The following is a 21,421-nucleotide window of genomic DNA, read 5'->3' on the forward strand; positions in this document are numbered from 1 at the left end:
GCAAAGTTTCTACTTCCAAAGAAAAATGGAGGGGGGTGGAATAGAGGAAAGAAAACCTCCAACTGTCAATAGGACCACAATGTCACTACTCAGTGTACCTCTCAGTTGAGTTGCCAAATATAGTTTATAAAGGTTTGAAAAGCTTCCAAAGCATTGAAAAAGTAAATCTAAAAATTCTAGTCCTAAGAAAGAAAATAGATGAGGATATAAAATATTTTGTTATCAAATACATTGTTATTGCTTCTAATCTCAACAAGGACATGGTTACAAAGTTTAGTTTATACAAAATTGTAAACTGGAGTCAGCCAAATCAAGATTTTTCACAGTGGTAACCTTCGTATTTGTTAAGTGCTCAGACATTTGTTAACTAGTGTGTAACCATCACTTTTAAATGCCCGGATATAAAAACAAGTAAGCCCAGTCTCCCCGCCCCTCTTGCATCGCTCAACTCCGGGAATCCCTGCACCCCTCCCCTCACTTGTCTGCCATGGCCAACAAGGAAGCATCCTTTGTTGACTCAGTGGAAGAATGTGTAATCAACAAGGAGTACAAAATATGGAAAAAGAACCCTCCTTTTCTTTATGATTTGGTGATGACCCATGCTCAGGAGTGGCCCAGCCTCACTGCACAGCGGCTTCCAGATGTAATCAGACCAAAAGGAAAAGGTTTCAGCATTCATCGACCTATCCTGGGGACATGTGTGTCAGATGAACAAAACCACCTTGCAATAGCCAGTGTGCAGCTCCCTAATGATGATGCTCAGTTTGATGCATCACTACAACAGTGAGAAAGACTTTGGAGGTTTGTTGTCAGTTAGTGGAAAAATTGAAATAGAAATCAAGATCAACCACAAAGGAGATGTGAGCAGGACCCATTATATGCCCCAGAACCCTTACATTATTGCAAGGAAGACTCCATCCAGTGATGTTCATATTTTTGACTACAAAAACACCCTTCTAAACCAGAACCTTCTGGAGAGTGCAACATAGACTTGTGTCTCTGTGGACATCAGAAGGAAAGTTATGGACTTTCTTGGAACCCAAATCTCAGTGGGCACTTACTTAGTGCTTCAGATGACCATACCATCTGCTTATGGGTTATCAGTGCTGCTCCAAGGGAAGGAAAAGTGGTGGATGTGAAGACCATCCTTACAGGGCACACAGCTGTGTTTTCTACACAGCTGTAGTAGAAGATGCTTCCTGGCACCTACTCCATGAGTCTCTGTTTGGGTCAGTTGCTGGTGATCAGAAGCTTATGATCAGAAATACTTGTTCAAACAATAAGCCACTCAGTTGATGCTCACACTGCTGAAGTGAACTGCCTCTCTTTCAGTCCTTATAGTGAGTTCATTTTTGCCAGATGATCAGCTGACAAGACGGTTGCCTTATGGGATCTGAGAAATTTAAAACTCAAGTTGCATTCCTTTGAATCACCTAATGAAGAAATATTCCGGGCTCAGTGGTCACCTCACAATGAAACTATTTTGACTTCCAGTGGCACTGATTGTAGGCTGAATGGCTGGGATTTAAGTAAAATTGGAGTGGAAAAATCTCCAGAAGATGCAGAAATGTCTGATTTCTCCTGGAATCCCAATGACCCTTGGGTGATTTTTTCTGTATTAGAAGACAATATCATGCGAGTGTGGCAGAGGGCAGAGAAAATTTATAACCATGAAGACCCTGAAGGAAGTATGGATCCAGAAGGACAAGGATCCTAGTTATGTCTGTGTTTGTGATTTCAAACTCCCCTTTTATTCCTCTCAACCTTGAGATTGATTAACACTGGTTTTGAGACACAGTCTTTGTTCAGCTATCCCTCTGTAGTTACCATCAACAATGCTATTAGCCCAGACTGTGGGTGTTTTCTAAATATTAACTGGGGGACTTGATTCAGCAAAGCCACAAGCTTATTTAAATTTTCTTCAGGAATTTTCTAGAATCAAACCCAGTTCTGAAGTAGACAAAGAAAGGAGAGTGTAGTTGTGTGGTCATTTTTCTTCTTATGCTATATTTCCAAGTTTTCCAGACCCATTTCAGGTTACAGTGGATAATGACAGAGCCACGTTGGTTAGGTGTTTGAGCCATGCAGTATAATACTGCAAGATGTGTTTATTCAGGAAATAAGGGAGAGATTCAAGTCATTAGATTCCTACTCTAAAATCATCATACCTAACTTTCCAGGACACACATTTTCCTATGTAGACCAGTCTCTCAGTTTCTTCAGTTAAGCAAAAACTTTATTTTATGTGTTTCTCTTTCCCCATATATTTTTGCTCATTGGTGTATTTCTTGAGCTGTTTCATATTATTTCTTTCCTTTCTGTGAAATGGTTGTTTTTTTAAACTTGGGACCACCAAGTTGTAAAGATATATGTTTTTACCTGACAGTTATACTACACATATGCTGTCCAGTTAAGTTGAGAAGAATGACTAAATAGCTGATACTTGTTTTTAAAATTAAATTAATCCTGGAAAAAAAATAAGTAAGCCCTCAACAATTTACCTTCTAGTGGGGGTAACATATACTATGTTCCTATAGTATTTTGGACAAGCTTGTTTTGGAGCATTTGCACATAGCATCAGGAGCTTTTTGTGTTTCTGTTGCACACAGTAATCTCTGAGTTCCTTAAGGCAAAGTGCTGTGCATTTCACATTGTTGTTTACCAGCACTTGACACAAAAGAAATTCTTGATAAATCTTTGTTGAAAAACTGATGGGTTTAAGGAGAAGTGTTGAGCTGTTTGCTTGTAAAGATAAGTCAAGTTAAAAAGTCTGAATGAGGACTTATGTTTCCATTCATGATGGAGTAATAGGGACTGGATTTACCTTCCCTCCTGAAACAATTAAAAAAGCAGAAAATATGTAAAGCAACCGTTTTTGAGACATTGATCATCAGACAATGAAGGACAGAGATCATTGAGAGATGAGAAACAAAGGAGATGAACCAGGATTGGCCCAGGTTCCTGCCTGGAAAAGGTCTCCAGGTCACAGCTTTGCGAGAGGGAAACTGGCTGGTGCCTGGTTTTCATCCTGAATTGAGTAACTGGAGCTGGGAGAATTGGGAGACCAAGGCATTTCCTTTCGACTGAGCTTTGTAAAGCAGGTCACAATGGTTAAGAGAAGAGAGCTGCATGGACAGAGAACTCTGACAGTATGCTGAGGATCCCCTAAAGTAGTCCAAATTTTGATGTGTGTGTGTTTCCCTGTGAGGCCACGGCAAGAAACACCCAAAGCAATTAGAGGAAACCTTACCCAGGCTCACACAGGCTCTTTAATAGTATCTGTTCTCACCCATGGGTCTTGATATTTTTGAATACACAAACTAGGGCATTTGCAGAGTGAAAAGGAGGTGTTCTTGCTAATTGTTATAGGTGTAAACCATTCTCTTTAGGTGTTGAATCCAAACTTGAAATTTCCCTAAACTAAACTGGTTTAGTATAAACAGCTTTATCAAAACAGCTTGCCCGGGTCTTGTGTCCCAACTTCTTCTAAGAGGACCTTATTTTAGGAAGTCAGAGATTTTGGCCACTTTGCTCATCTCAACCAAAGCTCCAACCTCTTCCTCTTTGGTTTAATAGTGTCATTGACTCAGAAACAACTCCTTGATACACTTCCTTTGTACTGGAGCCAAATCAGGTGTTGAGGAAAAGGTGAAGCTCTAACTCTCCTGTGGAGGTAAATCCAACAAATGGACTCATTTGTCAAGATGGAGGATATAACTAGGTAAATAATGCTGGCACAATTATTTTGATGTATTAGATCTGGCCTTAATCTTTTTGATGTAATTTCATAGGATATGTAGTTTGATGGTATAGTTACTAGACTTAGGGAGAGAAGGCCTGGCTTGAAGTCTGTTCTTCCACTCACCACTGATTAAACTCCTCAAGTCTTTCCATCATTCATCTATATTGTAATGGTGGTAATGGTGACTCCAATATGTTCCCTGTCTATAAAAATACAATTATATCATTCTTGTTCAGTGCTATGCAAATGCAAAATATTATATTTACATGTTTATTTTCCTTTTACATTACTGACTTATGATTTTTTTGTTGTTGTTTATGGGAAAGGAGTCAGAGATTCATTCTCCAGTGATACTCCATGGTGCATTTAAATGGATTAATAAATAACACTTTTCCTTACCATCTCAGGTCTGAGAACAATGGAGAAATATGACACTGGGGATAGATTTTGTGTAAGAGTTATCTTTGGGATTTAGTATTTTAGGCTATTTTAAAAATTGACTACTTGATATCTTAAACATAATTTCAACCACCCTATTTATAAAAGAACTCTAAAGTGTGCCAATATTTCTACCATATAAAGCATATATTTTTATAGCCCCAAATGCTTGTATTTATTACAATTAGGTAAAAAAATATCTTGCCGCAAAACTACAAGAAGCAAAAAGACTAAAATAAAAAACATAGTTAAATAATAAAAAAATGTATTTTCATTGAGTCAAATGGATTATGCTGAGCAAGCATTTAATCACTATATTATGAACTGTTCTTTCTATATGCCATACGTAACAAATTATTTTATGCTGTTATCAAATTCACTAGTCAGACAATGAATAGTCAGTATTCTGCATCAGCCCAAGGGATCCTTTCCCATGCATAATAAAATAATCACACACCCACAACAGTATCTATTGTTTTTGTATAGTATGCACCTGGATTTTAGTAAGGCTGGGATGGGCCTATCTGACAAATTAGATTCAAATTATATTCTTTACATATTTAATTGTATTCCATAAAATTGATGTGTGAAATAGCCCTCAATATTTTGTACTGTATGGTTAGAAAATATTTTTTCTTCTATAAATATTATCAGTTCATCATAGTTTCTTAAAATAGTTGAGCTTACTTCTAACACATTTCCAGGTCCCCATAGAGACAATTATCAATTTAGAGTTTATTTTTATAATCTTGTGTTTTCAAATTGTTGAAATGCATCTATCTATTTCTATCTGTTTATCTATCATATAATCTGTATTGTGCATGTGTGTTTAAATCTATGATGTGCTAACAAAATTATATCAGTAGCTATTGTATCCCCTTTTCTTTTCAAAACCACACACTTTACGTATTTGTAAGTATGATGGGAAAAACACCTTTCAAATTTAAACTAAAGCATGCAAAGATGCAAAAGCTTTTTGATGCCACAGGATGAGTATTATAAAAGTTTCTATAACCTTTGGTTTTACAAATAGTGTGAAAGAGATGAGTTGTCATCATCATAAATTGAGAGAACTAGGTGTGATGATTTCTAGGTTATTTTTCAAGCCTAAAAATTGATAGCACTTTGATGTTCTTTTCATATTGACTAGTTTTTAGACAAATTTTTTCCTGGAATAAATTTCCATTTATTTTTTTATAAAAGGAATTCCTTCAAAAACTAAAAATTTCTTATTAACAGTTTTATTTTTTATTTCCCACAATTCTGGCATAGCATGCAGCTTTTATATAATATATATATATATACTATAAAAAAGGCTTTGAACCTACACCTGAGAATAAAAAAATCTCTGTGCTTTGTTTTTGTAAATGCATGACTATGAGACTAAATCCACCAATATATTCTTTTGCTCTTGTATGCATTTCTTATGTTTTCTCATCAGACACTGGAGAAAGGAATGAAAAATGTAAGAGCAAGCAGTAGGAAACAATGGTTCTTTATTAGGTAGCTCCAAACAAACCATTTCAAAACTGTGAAACCCTGGAAAATGTAAACATTATTGGCTAAAAATGTTTCTAGGCAAGGACATTTTTGAGTAAATGATAATAATAATTAACTGGACAATTTTGTGCTTAGAGCAGTGCCTTGGATATCATAGCTATGTATCTTATTGATTTATTCTACAAGTAAAATCAGTATTAATCATTACTTATGATATTTTTTAGGCTAGCAAACTTTAATTATAGATTTGCCATTAAAATTGATTTCTGAAGTAAGCAGTTTTCACAGTAGTTTTTATTTCCAATTAAAACAGTAAAATCATTACTGGATAAGTTTTAAAAAAAAGTAAAGTTAATCCGGTACCTGGTAGTGACAAAATTTAACCTTTTCTTCAAAACCTTTGTTAAATGATGTTTTAAAAAGATATTATCTAATTTGTCTCTAGTATTTGGCTAACATTGAATTTGGAATAGTTAGAAAATCATCTCCATGATTTTCTCTTTAGTGTGATCTGAGTTGACTTAGTTTGAAATTTGTACAATTCTCATTCACTGAACAATCCATTATGACTATTAGCTTTCAAGAGGTGTGAGCCATAGCCATTTCCAGAGGTAACCTCAATACTTTCAGAAACTTCTTACAGAGAAAAAATTTTATTCAATTTTTAAAACTCCAAATCCCAGTTCTTCTCTTCCAAATATTCACACTACTTCTGTTGAAATTAATGATCTGGTAAAGAAAATTTGCACTCATTGAAACAAGATCTTGAAGGAGTAAGTGTAAATGCAAACTTTGACTAAAACTGTTAAGAGTCATAATCAAATGCAACATTGGCAGCAAAAGATCTGTGATGAGAGTAAATCCTGAAAGCTTATAGTCCCTGGTGCCAAGAAAATGAAAATTCCATATTAAATGTGAACATGGGAGTAACTGAACAATAAAGGATTTTTTTTTTTACTTTTGTTTTTAAATGTCCTCTGTTTTAATGATGAAAGCCATAGCAATCGATTTTTAGTTTTAGTCAAAAATCACCTCAAAGTCTTTTTCCATTACCTAATGAATTCAATGTATTATCATTAAACCCTTGCTCTAGGCTCACTACATTTAAAACTAGTTTTAACGAATGATGGATCTAGTGGATCTACGACAATAGCGAAGGAATGCTTACTAGATATCATTCGTACACTGAAAAATTACATTAAGGTACTGGCACTATATCTTATGCCTGAGAAATGCAAATTCTTCCAAAACAGGCCTTTGGTTGCACAGTAATATTCCTTTAGGTTTAGACCTCTCCATATATAGGTACTATTAGAACTTTGGCATTTATTATGTTGTAAAATAATTGGCTTCAAACATTTGTAGATAAACCTGGAGGTTTTTTGTATGTTGGCAGCTGTAACTGGAATAGTAACACTTATGGTATTTTTTAAGGATTTAAATGAATTAGTGCATGTAAATGACAGAGCGTTTTATTAGTATACAAAATGCTTAGTGGTTAAGTGCATGGGCTCCTGAGTCAGACCTACATTTGATCCTTTCATTTTTCACCTGTGTGACCTTGGACACATTGTTTTAAACTCTCTAGGACTCAGTATCTTCATTGGTAAAATGTAGATGTAAACTAAGTTCTTGCCTAGTACAGTATTTATCCTGAAGAACCCCCTGCCATAATTTTTTTTTTTATTAAATTCAGTCTCATTGAGATATATTCACATATCATACAGTCATCTGTGGTATACAATCAGCTGTTCACAGTATCATCATATAGTTGTGCATTTATCATCCCAATCTGTTTTGCTAAACATTTTCCTTATACCAGAAAAAGTAAAAATAAGAATGAAAAAAAAGTAAAAAAGAAAACCCAAATCATTCCGCCCTCCCACCCTATTTTTCATTTAGTTTTTGTCCCCATTTTTCTACTCATCCATCCATACACTGGATAAAGGGACAAGGCTTTCACAATCACACTGTCACCCCTTGTAAGCTACACTGTTATACAATTGTCTTCAATTGTCAAGGCTACTGGATTGCAGTTTGATAGTTTCAGGTATTTACTTCTACCTATTCCAATGCGTTAAAACCTAAAAAGTGTTATCTATATAGTGCATAAGAATGTCCACCAGAGTGACCTCTCGACTCCATTTGGAATCTCTCAGCCACTGAAACTTCATTTTGTTTCATTTCACTTCCTCCTTTAGGTCAAGAAGATGTTCTCCATCCTACGATGCCAGGTCCAGATTCATCCCTGGGAGTCATATCCTGCATTGCCAGGGAGATTTACACCCCTGGGAGTCAGGTCCCACGTAGCGGGGAGGGCAGTGAAGTCACCTGCCAAGTTGGGTTAGCTAGAGAGAGAGGGCCATATCTGAGCAACAAAGAAGTACTCAGGGGGAAACTCTTAGGCACAATTATAAGCAATCTTAGCCTCTCTTTTGCCCTGCCATAATTTAAAAGATTAATAATAAAAGGAGAAAGTAGCTGTTTACATTGCCATGTTGATGACATCACCCCATGAGTGGAATTTTAAGGGTGTGCGCAATTTCCAAAGCAGTAGACACCCAGAGAAATGGAAAAACAACAACAGAAAAATAAATTTTGAAGAAAGCTTAGTAAGGAGCAAATGCAGCCTAGGAAAAATAGAAATCACAAAGAAACTATACATATGTATACATGCATAAGTATAATACATATATATATATAATTGCATATACATAGAAATATAAATGGCAGTTAATTTTCCAGGTATAGGGAGGTGTTAGAATGGATTTTAAAAACTACATTATATTTACTAAATTACAAACGAAGTTGAAAGCTAAAAAACAAAAAGGGGCATATAACCAGTCAAATATTAACTAAAAGAAAGCTGGCACTGCAATAATAATATCAGATGGCACAAAAAATTATTAAACATAAACAGGATTATTATCTAAGGCAAAGATTTAACTTTATTGGGAATATGTGTGTGCACTTAATAAAATAACCTCAAGTATCTAAAAGACAAGTTTGATAGTATAGTAGGAAGTCAATGAGTAATCATTGTGGTTGGGTAAGGTAGCGCAATTCTCTTTTTAACTGATAGATCAAGCAGAAAAATTATTTACAAATATATTATGTTTTAGCCCAAAATGTAAAAGCTTAACAACAGGCCCAGAAAGAACTTGTTATTCAATAACACTTTACAAGAACTCATAAATGTAACTTGAACATTTATAAATATTGGCTATATAGTAGACCAAAAGCAACTCTCAACACGTTAAAGAATACATATCATAAAGACCATGTCCTGTAGTCACAATTAAATTAAATGAGAAATCAATAGCCAAAAGAAGCCAAAAAATGACCCTGACATGTTTACACATTTAAAAAAACATATATTTAAATAGCAGCTGGGTCAAATCAAAAATCATAATGGAAATTTTAAAAATACAATTGAGACACAGCCCTGCAGCCCAGAACCGCCCTGGGGGGATGGCACTCACCTGTGACATAGCACAGTCATCCCTCAACAGAGGACCTGGGGGTGCATAGCCTGGAAGAGGGACCCACTTGCAGGTCCCAGCGGCCATACACCAATACCAAGGACTTGTGGGTCAGTGGCAGAGACAAACTGTGGCAGTACTGAACTGAAGGATTAGACTATTGCAGCAGCTTTAAATCCAGGAACACCAGGGAAATTTGATTCTTAGAGCCACCCCCCTCCCTGACCGCACAGACACACACCAAATACACAGGATAGGCAACACCAACTACACGCACAAGCTTGGTACACCAGTTGGACCCCACAAGACTCACTCCCCCACTCACCACAAAGACAAAGTGGGGGAGAACTGGCTTGAGGGAAATAGGTGGCTTGTGGACGCCACCTGCTGGTTAGTTAGAGAAAGTGTACTCCACAAGGCTGTAGATCTGACAAATTAGAGATAAGGATTTTAATCGGTCTACAAATCCTAAAAGAACCCTATCAATGTAAGCAAATGCAAAGAGGCCAAAAACAACAGAAAATTTTAAAGCATATTAAAAAAACAGACAATATTGATAACCCAAGCCCAAGCACCCAAATCAGAAGATCAGAGGAGACACAGTATCTGGAGCAATTAATCAAAGAACTAAAGATGAATGATGAGACCATGGCACAGGATATAAAGGATATGAAGAAGAGCATGGAACAGGATATAAAGGACATCAAGAAGACCCTAGAAGAGCATAAAGAAGAAATTGCAAGAGTAAATAAAAAAAAATAGATAGTCTTATGGAAATTAAAGAAAAGGTTGACCAAATTAAAAAGGTTCTGCGTACTCATAGTACAAGACTAGAGGAAGTTGAGCAATGAATCAGTGACCTGGAAGATGACAGAACAGAAAATGAAATAATAAAAGAAAGAATGGGGAAAAAAATTGAAATGGACCTCAGGGATATGATAGATAATATAAAATGTCCAAATATAAGACTCACTGGTGTTCCAGAAGGGGAAGAGAGGGTAACGTTCTAGGAAGAGTATTCAAAGAAATTGTTGGGGAAAACTACCCAAATCTTCTAAACACCATAAATACACAAATCGTAAATGCCCAGCAAACTCAATAGAATAAATTCAAATAAACCCACTCTGAGACATATTCTGATCACACTGTCAAACATGGAAGAGAAGGAGCAAGTTCTGAGAGCAGCAAGAGAAAAGCAAATCACCACATACAAAGGAAACAACACAAGACTAAGTAGTGACTACTCAGCGGCCACCATGGAGGCGAGAAGGCAGTGGCATGACGTATTTAAAATTCTGAGAGAGAAAAATTTCCAACCAAGAATACTTTATCCAGCAAAGCTCTCCTTCAAATTTGAAGGAGAGGTTAAATTTTTCACAGACAAACAAATGCTGACAGAATATGCTAACAAGAGACCTGCCCTACTGGAGATACTAAAGAGAGCCCTACAGACAGAGAAACAAAGAAAGGAGAGTGAGACATGGAGAAAGGTTCAGTACTAAAAAGATTCAGTATGGGCACATTAAAGGATATTAATGGAGAGAGGGAAAAAATATATATGACAAACATAAACCAAAGGATAAGATGACTGATTCAAGAAATGCCCTCATGGTTATAGTGTTGAATGTAAATGGATTAAACTCCCCATTTAAAAGATATAGATTCACAGAATGTTGCATACAAGAGACTCATCTTAGACACAGGGACACAAAGAAATTGAAAGTGAAAGGATGGAAAAAAATATTTTTTTGCAAGCTACAGCCAAAAGAAAGCAGATGTAGCAATATTAATCTCAGATAAAATAGACTTTAAATGCAGGGATGTTAGGAGAGACAAAGAAGGCCACTACATACTAATAAAGGGGGCAATTCAACAAGAAGAAATAACAATCATAAATGTTTATGCACCCAGTCAAGGTGCCACAAAATACACGAGAGAAACACTGGCAAAACTAAAGGAAGCAATTGATTGTTCCACAATAATTGTGGAAGACTTCAACACATCACTCTCTCCTATAGATAGATCAACCAGACAGAAGACCAATAAGGAAATTGAAAACCTAAACAATCTGATAAATGAATTGGATTTAACAGACATATCTAGAACATTACATCCCAAATCACCAGGATACACATTCTTCTCTTGTGCTCATGGAACTTTTTCCAGAATAGATCATATGCTGGGACATAAAACAATGCTCAATAAATTAAAAAGCATTGAAATTATTCAAAGCACATTCTCTGACCACAATGGAATGCAATTAGAAGTCAATAACCATCAGAGACTTAGAAATTTCACAAATACCTGGAGGTTAAACAGCACACTCCTAAATAATCAGTGGGTTAAAGAAGAAATAGCAAGAAAAATTGCTAAATATATAGAGACGAATGAAAATGAGAACACAACATACCAAAACCTATGGGATGCAGCAAAAGTGGTACTGAGGGGGAAATTTATAGTACTAAATGCTTATATTAAAGAGGAAGAAAGAGCCAAAATCAAAGAACTAATGGATCAACTGCAGAAGCTAGAAAATGAACAGCAAACCAATCCTAAACCAAGTACAAGAAAAGAAATAACAAGGATTAAAGCAGAAATAAATGACATAGAGAATAAAAAAACAATAGAGAGGATAAATAACACCAAAAGTTGGTTCTTTGAGAAGATCAACAAGATTGACAAGCCCCTAGCTAGACTGACAAAATCAAAAAGAGAGAAGACCCATATAAACAAAATACTGAATAAGAAAGGTGACATTACTGCAGATCTCGAAGAAATTAAAAAAATTATAAGAGGATACTATGAACAACTGTATGGCAACAAACTGGATAGTGTAGAGGAAATGGACAATTTCCTGGAAACATATGAACAACCTAGACTGACCAGAGAAGAAACAGAAGACCTCAACCAACCAATAACAAGCAAAGAGATCCAATCAGTCATCAAAAAGCTTCCCACAAACAAATGCCCAGGGCCAGATGGCTTCACAGGGGAATTCTACCAAACTTTCCAAAAAGAACTGACACCAATCTTACTTAAACTCTTTCAAAACATTGAAGAAAATGGAACACTACCTAACTCATTTTATGAAGCTAACACCAATCTAATACCAAAACCAGGCAAAGATGCTACAAAAAAGGAAAACTACCAATCTCCATAATGAATATAGATGGAAAAATTCTCAACAAAATACTTGCAAATCGAATCCAAAGACACATTAAAAAAATCATACACCATGACCAAGTGGGGTTCATTCCAGGCATGGAAGGATGGTTCAACATAAGAAAATCAATCAATGCATTACAACACATTAACAAATCAAAAGGGAAAAATCAATTGATCATCTCAATAGATGCTGAAAAAGCATTTGACAAAATCCAACTTCCCTTTTTGATAAAAACATTTCAAAAGGTAGGAATTGAAGGGAACTTCCTCAATATGATAAAGAGCATATATGAAAAACCCACAGCCAGCATAGTATTCAATGGTGAGAGACTGAAAGCCTTCCCTCTAAGATCAGGAACAAGACAAGGATGCCTGCTATCACCACTGTTATTCAACATTGTGCTGGAAGTGCTAGCCAGGGCAATCCGGCAAGACAAAGAAATAAAAGGCATCCAGATTGGAAAGGAAGAAGTAAAACTGTCATTGTTTGCAGATGATATGATCATATATCTGGAAAACCCTGAGAAATCAACAATACAGCTACTAGAGCTAATACACAAATTTAGCAAAGTAGCAGGATACAAGATTAATGCATATAAGTCTGTAATGATTCTATATACTAGAAATGAACAAACTGAAGAGACACTCAAGAAAAAGATACCATTTTCAATAGCAACTAAAAAAATCAAGTACCTAGGAATAAACTTAACCAAAGATGTAAAAGACCTATACAAAGAAAACTACATGACTCTACTAAAAGAAATAGAGGGGACCTTAAAAGATGGAAAAATATTCCATGTTCATGGATAGGAAGGCTAAATGTCACTAAGATGTCAATTCTACCCAAACTCATCTACAGATTCAATGCAATCCCTATCAAAATTCCAACAACCTACTTTGCAGACTTGGAAAAGGTAGTAATCAAACTTATTTGGAAAGGGAAGATGCTTCAAATTGCTAAAGACACTCTAAAAAAGAAAAATGAAGTGGGAGGACTTACACTCCCTGACTTTGAAGCTTATTATAAAGCCACAGTTGTCAAAACAGCATGGTACTGGCACAAAGATAGACATATTGATCAATGGAACTGAATTGAGAATTTGAAGATAGACCCCCAGATCTATGGCTGACTGATCTTTGATAAGTCCCCCAAAGTCACTGAACTGGGTCATAATGGTCTTTTCAACAAATGGGGCTGGGAGAGTTGGATATCCTTATCCAAAAGAATGAAAGAGGACCCCTACCTCACACCCTACACAAAAATTAACTCAAAATGGATCAAAGAGCTCTATATAAGAGAAAGTACCATAAAACTCTTAGAAGATAATGTAGGGAAACATCTTCAAGACCTTGTATTAGGTGGCCACTTCCTAGACTTTACACCCAAAGCACAAGCAACAAAAGAAAAAATAGATAAATGGGAACTCCTCAAGCTTAGAAGTTTCTGTACCTCAAAGGAATTTGTCAAAAAGGTAAAGAGGCATCCAACTCAATGGGAAAAAATTTTTGGAAACCATGTATCTGACAAAAGACTGATATCTTGCATATATAAAGAAATCCTACAACTCAATGACAATAGTACAGACAGCCCAATTATAAAATAGGCAAAAGATTTGAAAAGACAGTTCTCTGAAGAGGAAATACAAATGGCCAAGAAACACATGAAAAAATGTTTAGCTTCACTAGCTATTAGAGAGATGCAAATTAAGACCACAATGAGATATCTCACACCAATTAGAATGGCTGCCATTAAACAGGAAACTACAAATGCTGGAGGGGATGTGGAGAAATTGGAACTCTTATTCATTGTTGGTGGGACTGTATAATGGTTCAGCCACTCTGGAAGTCAGTCTGGCAGTTCCTTAGAAAACTAGATATACAGTTACCTTTCAATTCAGCGATTGCACTTCTTGGTATATACCTGGAAGATCAGAAAGCAGTGACATGAACAGATATCTGCACGCCAATGTTCATGGCAGCATTATTCACAATTGCCAAGAGATGGAAACAACCCAAATGTCCTTCAACAGATGAGTGGATAAACCAATGTGGTATATACACACGATGGAATACTACGCGGCAGTAAGAAGGAACGATCTGGTGAAACATGACAACATGGATGAACCTTGAAGACATAATGCTGAGCGAAATAAGCCAGGCAGAAAAAGAGAAATATTACATGCTACCACTAATGTGAACTTTGAAAAATGTAAAACAAATGGTTTGTAATGTAGAAAGTAGGGGAACTAGCGATAGAGAGCAATTAAGGAAGTGGCAAAGATAATCCAATAAGAACAGATAAGCTATCGTGGGTAAATTTAACATTCTGGGAATGCTCAGGAATGACTATGGTCTGTTAATTTCTGAAGGGTATGGTAGGAACAAGTTCACAGAAATGTTGCTATATTAGGCTACTTTCTTCGGGTAGAGTACAAACATGTTGGAAGTAAAGTAGTTATCTTAGGTTAGTTGTCTTTTTTTTACTCCCTTGTTATGGTCTGTTGGAAATGTTCTTTTACTGTATGTTTTTTTAAATTTTTAAAATTTTTTTTATTTTTTATACAGTTGATTAAAAAAAGAAAAAAATGCAATTGAATGTGGAAAGTTAAAAATTAATAAGATACTATAAAAACTTTATGGTAATTACATAAGAAATATGAGAAGATGCTCAACTGCATTAGTATTGAGAGAAATGAAATTAAGACCACTGTGAGAAACTACTTGTGGTAGGTTGAATTATGTACCCCAATTTATACCTGTTCTTGAGCTTGACCTACATTCCTGTGGGTGTGAGCCCATTGTAAACAGGGTGTCTTGAAGACGTTATTTTAGTTAAAGTGTGGCCCAGCTAGATGAGGCCAAACCAGGATCCAGATTACTGGAGTCCTTTAATAAGCAGAAGAAACTCAGACTGAGAGAAAGCCAGAGCTGAAAGCTCATGGAACCCTGAAGAGAAAAGGGAGGACATCGTCGTATGATGGAAAAGCCAAGGAACCCAAAGATTGCCTCCCAGTCAGAAGGCTACGAATCCACAGAAGGAGGTAAGCCCCTAGCATCTGAAATTATGAACCAGTAAATTCCTATCATTTAAGCTAAAACCATTTTGTGGTATTTTTGTGATTGCAGCCTAGCGGAACTAAGATACTACTCAATAAGCACAATTTAAGACACCTCCCTTTAATAGTAAGAGTGTAAATTGGTGTAACCAATTTGGAAAACCCTTTGGCATTATTCTGTAAGGCTGGACATGCAAAATAGAAAAAAACATGGAAACAACTCCTTGTGGTGCAGTCACACACATATGATGCAACACTGCAAATAAATAAGAAATCCACGATATATGAATCGATCATAGAAGATAATCTTAAATGAAAAGGCAAGCTGTAGAAGACTAGGGAGGATTACACCAGTAGCTAAAATGTTATGGGTAAATTTCTAGTTATTAGGTCAGTAGGGTCATGAATGTCAATTTCATTATTATAATTTATAATTTATCTAATCATTATATATTTTAAAAATAAAATATTTATAGAAATTTTTGAGGATTAAGATAATGGGAAAATAATCTCATATTTTATAGGATGGGACAAATAAATATTAGTGTTAAATAATTTTTTTCTCAATGGTCTACAATTTTTAACCCCATAAGTAATAAGATCTTTTGTGCATGTTCTCCTAACATGCCTTTATATATATAAATCATATTGGTATTACTATTACAATAAACATACTGTAGCAAGATATTACGTACTTTACAAATATATATGTTCCAGTTTGCTAAAGCTGCCATTATGCAAAATATCAGAAACGGATTGGCTTTTATAAAGGGGATTTATTAGATTACAAATTTACAGTTCTAAGACCATAAAAGTGTCTAAACTAAGGCATCAACACGAGGACACCTTCACTGAAGAAAAGCTGATGGCATTTGGAACACCTCTGTCAGCTGGGAGGCACATTGCTGACTTCTGCTGGTCCTTTTCTCCTGGGTTGCACTGCTTTCAGCTTCTGATTCCAGTGACTTTCTCTTTAAGCATCTTTGGGTTCTCACTTAGCTTCTCTGGGGCAAACTTTGGGCTTCATCTCTTAGCTTAGCAACTCCAAACATCTGGTTTCAATGATTGTCTCCAAAATGTCTCTAGGCATTTTCTCTCTAAGCATTTCTCTGAGCTCTCTTCAAAATGTCTCTGTTTTTTATCTTCTTGGCTTTTTATCCTTAATTAGGTAAACTAATTAAGACCCACCTTGAATGAGTGGGATCACATCTCCATGGAAAGAACCCAATCAAAAGATCCCACCTACAATAAGTCTGCATCCACCAGAATGAATCAAAACAACATAGTTTTTCCTGGGGTACACAATAGTCTCAAACTGACAAAAATATAATTCAAAAGGTGTGATAGAGATTAATTGTATTTTAAAATCAATGTTTTATGTCAGTGAGAAACAGTGATAGTGGGTGTAGTAAATTTATGTATTTAATGATGCTTTGGGTACTTTAAAACATTTTTGTTTAACTTCTTTATAGAATGTTTAGATATATTGTTTTTATTTCAAAATTTTGCCAACAATAAAGCTCATTTTAGGAAAAAGAGAAGGAGCAACTCTTCCCATTTTTATTTGCTTTTGTTTGCATTGTTAGCAATTATTTTTAATGTGCAGTTTCTTTGTAAAATTATTTTTAAGTTAATTGCCCATTTGGAGAGAGCTAATTTTTATTAAATGAGATAAAAAGATCCATAAATCTATTTAATGGTTTACACCAGGGTGAAAATGTGACATTTGAAGACACCATCCTCTTCAGGAAAAACCACTCTTTCTGAACATCATGGGACATGTGTTCTTCTCAAATACAGACAGCAGATGGGAGAGTCAACAAGAATATTAAATGTTAGCAAAACTTCATTTTTTAAAATTTGGATTTTTTTAAAAGTTCTATTATTTTCTTCCTGCACCCAAATGATTGTTTGCATACCCTCACTTTGGATTCACTAATTTTGTAAGTGAGTAAGCCTAGCTCACCATCAACCATCCACATCTCAGTGGTGGTATTTATATTTTGGGTAATCATTTGGCATTCTTTTAAAATATCAACAGCATGCTATACGGAGTCCATTTAATGCATGTATTCACTCAATAACTATTTAACAAAATCTACTGCTTCTGGTATTGTGCTAGGATATAAAGAAGAGTCAGATAAAATCCCTGATTTTAAGAAGCTTTCATTCTAATGGGGAAGACCAATAAGTAAATAAATATAATGCAGTTTGCTTAGCCCTATTTTGAGACAGTCTCATACTGCCATGGAAATTCATTTATTTTCACAACATTTTCTGAAGTCTGTGGGGCGTTAATAGTACCTTCATTATATAGATAAGAAAAGAAGTTAAGGGAATAATTTAAGGCCACAAGCTGTCAAATTACTGTCCTAGCACAAGAGCCCAGGTCTCTTGGCTTAGGCTGCTGAGTCCCTTCTCTGTGTCATGCTCACTACATGGATTTTCTCTACCTGAGCATGTCTGAAATACATGCTCTGCCCTCCCTTCAAAATTCTATATATTCTTCCCTTCATCAGTATCCAAATGTGAAGGGTCCTGTATCAAAAAACCATCTTGATGAAGCAATAATAGAACCATGTTGATAATTGGGGTGGGCACATGGGGTTCTTCAGACTTTGTTAACTTATATACATATATATATATGAAATAATCCATAGCAAACATTTTAAAATAATCATCTTGCACAGATATCTCTTCAAAGTTTAGCTAAGCCATCATGGACAGCCAAGTTCAGATAATAAGGTATCATTAGAAATCCCTCTTGCACCAGCTGGAAAAATCTATTAGGCAGTTTTATGTCTCACTTTTATGAGGGTACAATGGGCATTGTCCATATTCTCCACCACTGTGTTGAGTAATAACCAGTGCATTATTAGCATATTTTCCGAAGCTCTCAAGTTTGCCAGAATTTTTAAATAGAACTGTTAATCACTCAAAAGAAATTGCAATTGTTAATGAGCAAAGAGTGATTATAGTAATGAAATTACCATAAAATTTAAAGAGCATGAAAAGCATTTCAAAACATATTTTATAAATTAATTTGAAGCATTAAAGGGTAGTGATGATTTCCTATTAAACCTAAAGTTCTCTCCATTTGAGTATAACTCCTTCTCATGAACTACTGCTTTGCAATCTGTGCAAGAGAGATTTTCGGAAGAGAATATTTCAGTGGAAGTGTTTCAGCATCAACATTTCCAAACCATCAATTTCTTCTTCATTTTCTCACATCATTTGGATGCATTTTAAATCACCTAAAATGTTAAGTAGGAATTATTATGATCTAATGTGAAATAAATCAACCCTGAAATATTTTTTCCAAAATTTCATGAGTTTTTACTGAAAGAAAGAGTATCTAATAATGGAGAGGCCAAATGCCATCTTGCATTAGGCTGATTTGTATTTTAAATAAAATATTAACCATCTCTGTTTCTTCCCCTACCTTTGCAACAAAGGAAATTTGGAAGTTACCTAAAAAATCATTGAGATCAATGAAATGGATATAAAAATGTGACTACCTCTGGGCTGTTCTTTAGTAGCTAGCTTGTTGCAGCTAAAATTTCCCTATTTGGCTGTTACTTGCCCTTTCCCAATCAGCATATGTGAGGGTCATTAAATTTCCTGTGTTCAGAATCTTGTCCTGAGACTAGACCCATGAAGAAAAATCTGGGTGCTCGCAGAGTCACAGTGGCAGAATAGAGAAACCTCAGAGACTACTATCTCTTTCAGCTTACCTACATTTCGGGTTGGGAAAGCAGAACCTGAGAGAAGATGTGCCTTTTTGCAAAATCCCACTGTTATTTGAAGACAGAGCTGGGACTAGAATCCAGGACATTCAAGTCAGGACAGTTTCTCCTCTATTTTTTTCCTGCCATTGGTCCTCCATTTGATTCACCATTGAACAAATGTTCTTTGAGCGCTTGTGTTTGTAAAAATGATAGGGTCTGAAAATTTTTAATTTGTGTCATTCCTTTTCAAGTCCTCTTCATCTTTATTTTGATGTCATCAATGGATGTTCCTTTACAAATCTTTATAAGACTCTAAATAAAGTAGGGGGTTATTTTTTCACCCAGTCCTATCATCTCCTATCAGTGGGAGATTAACAAGGATTAGCACATAGTAAACTTCTCTTTCTGTTTTTTTCACCCCTCTATCCCTTCATATACACGATTCACCATAACCCAAGCCCTACATATTAACAAACAACTTATTCGAACAAACAATATCTTCTAAAGGGGTTAAATATCCAAACTTGATGAAGTTTCTTTAGGGAATGAGAGAGGAAGCAAAGACATTCAGTGCCACAACCAGATTACATGTTTATGAACAGATATGTTTCTGTTAGATGTCTAAAGATCCAGTGTTTGAAAGAACAATTTTCTCTAGAATAGCAGAAACAGAGATGCCTTCTGCTATTCCTCTTCTTTATAGCTCACACATCTTTAGTCCTCCTCTCAAGATCCAATAACCCACAGCAGCCTCAGATTCTTTTGAAGTCTTATGACTGATTTTCTACATTCATCTCATTAAACCTAGGTTGTGTACTACTATCCTCTGCCACTGATGTGTAAGTATATAAGGGTCCTATAGACACTCACCCATAGACAAACTTGAACCTTCATGCCATAGTTAAATGCCATAACAAAGCCACTATAAAATATTATTCTTTACATTTTTCAGTTTTTCTTTAAATGTACTCATCTCTAGGCTTCATATTCCATTATTGGCCTAATTTTCAAGAAAATTAAATAGGATTCTTTGGCCCAGCAATCATTATTTATAATAATTTAATTCCAATTCTTTCCATTACAAAGCTAATAAAACACATTTCCTGATGTGAAGTCCTTTTAAAATATTAGCATGCATAAAATGTACTTTACCATTTTAATTAATGTGCCTGACATATTCTGAATATTCAGATGCACTTTCAAGTTGTGTGAAATATTAGGAACATAAATAAATAAAGTTATGCATTTTTGCATTTCATTAGGACTCAGACAATGAAAAGGAAATTTCCATAAATCGATGTGTTGAATTTTAAGGCCTTTTTAAATTGAAGCCTGTAATTTTCCATCTCGAATGAATCCTTGATCAAGTAATTTATGTGTCTTAATAAGCACCAGATGGAAACAGTGAGAACTACAGGAAACTAGAAAAGAATGAGTGTGTATGCATGTATATGTGTGTCTATGTATCTGTGTGTATTTGGAATGACCCCTATCCAAGATGAGAGGTTTTCTTATAAATTTACAGTAGAAATTATGGCATGGCTGGTCCTCTGACATGGTGGGGGTTGGGGGTGGGGCGGGGCTGGTGCCCTGATTCCTAAAGGCTTCCAGAAGAGCTCTTGGTGCTGGGGTCCTGGAAGGACGTCTGAGACTGGAATCCTTGCTGTCGTCTGCTGCAAACTCCACCTCAAAGTGGGAGAGACTTTCCCTTACCCGCTCCTCCCACCTTCCACATGGTTTGCCAGTGTCTCTTGGCAGAACTTCAGGAGAAGCTGGTTGGCAAGGAAGTCTGCACTCCCAAGCCCAGAACCACAAGGAAAAGTGTAGAGATTCTGACCCATGTACGTGAGGAGTCATGTAGATGGGTGTTTACTTCACTGTTGTTTGCAGTTATTAAAAATTGGAAGTGGTTTAAGTGTTCATCAATAGGAAAGTGGAAAAATACAGAAAAAAATGAGTAAATTCATGCTGCATCGATCATGTTGGATGAATATAAAGAATATTAAGTTGAAAAAAATTTGAATTGTTGAAATGGAAAGCATCGTATAATGTCGCAAAAGCACGATGACACTGGACAGATATTTTTGGAACAGGTATACAACAAAGAAAGAATGGTGGTCACTTCTGGGGAAGGTGAGGATGACTATATTGCACTTGTATCTATAGTGTGTTTGTCTCTTTAAATATGTAACCAAAACAAACATGACAAGATACTATGGTTTATTAAAGTTGATAGATAGGTGCTTTTATGCTTATTATATTATTTGCTATTATTTTTTGTGAATATTTGAGTAACCCCATAGTAAAGAA

The 21,421-nt window shown here is 35.6% G+C and overlaps 1 pseudogene; it reads left to right on the forward strand.

Moving 5' to 3' along the window:
• The first annotated feature begins 487 nt into the window (after window positions 1–487).
• LOC119538032 lies at window positions 488–1,717 on the forward strand (annotated as a pseudogene).
• The last annotated feature ends 19,704 nt before the right edge of the window (window positions 1,718–21,421 follow it).

Source organism: Choloepus didactylus, chromosome 6 (genome assembly GCF_015220235.1).
Source record: "Choloepus didactylus isolate mChoDid1 chromosome 6, mChoDid1.pri, whole genome shotgun sequence".
Taxonomy (NCBI): domain Eukaryota; kingdom Metazoa; phylum Chordata; class Mammalia; order Pilosa; family Megalonychidae; genus Choloepus; species Choloepus didactylus.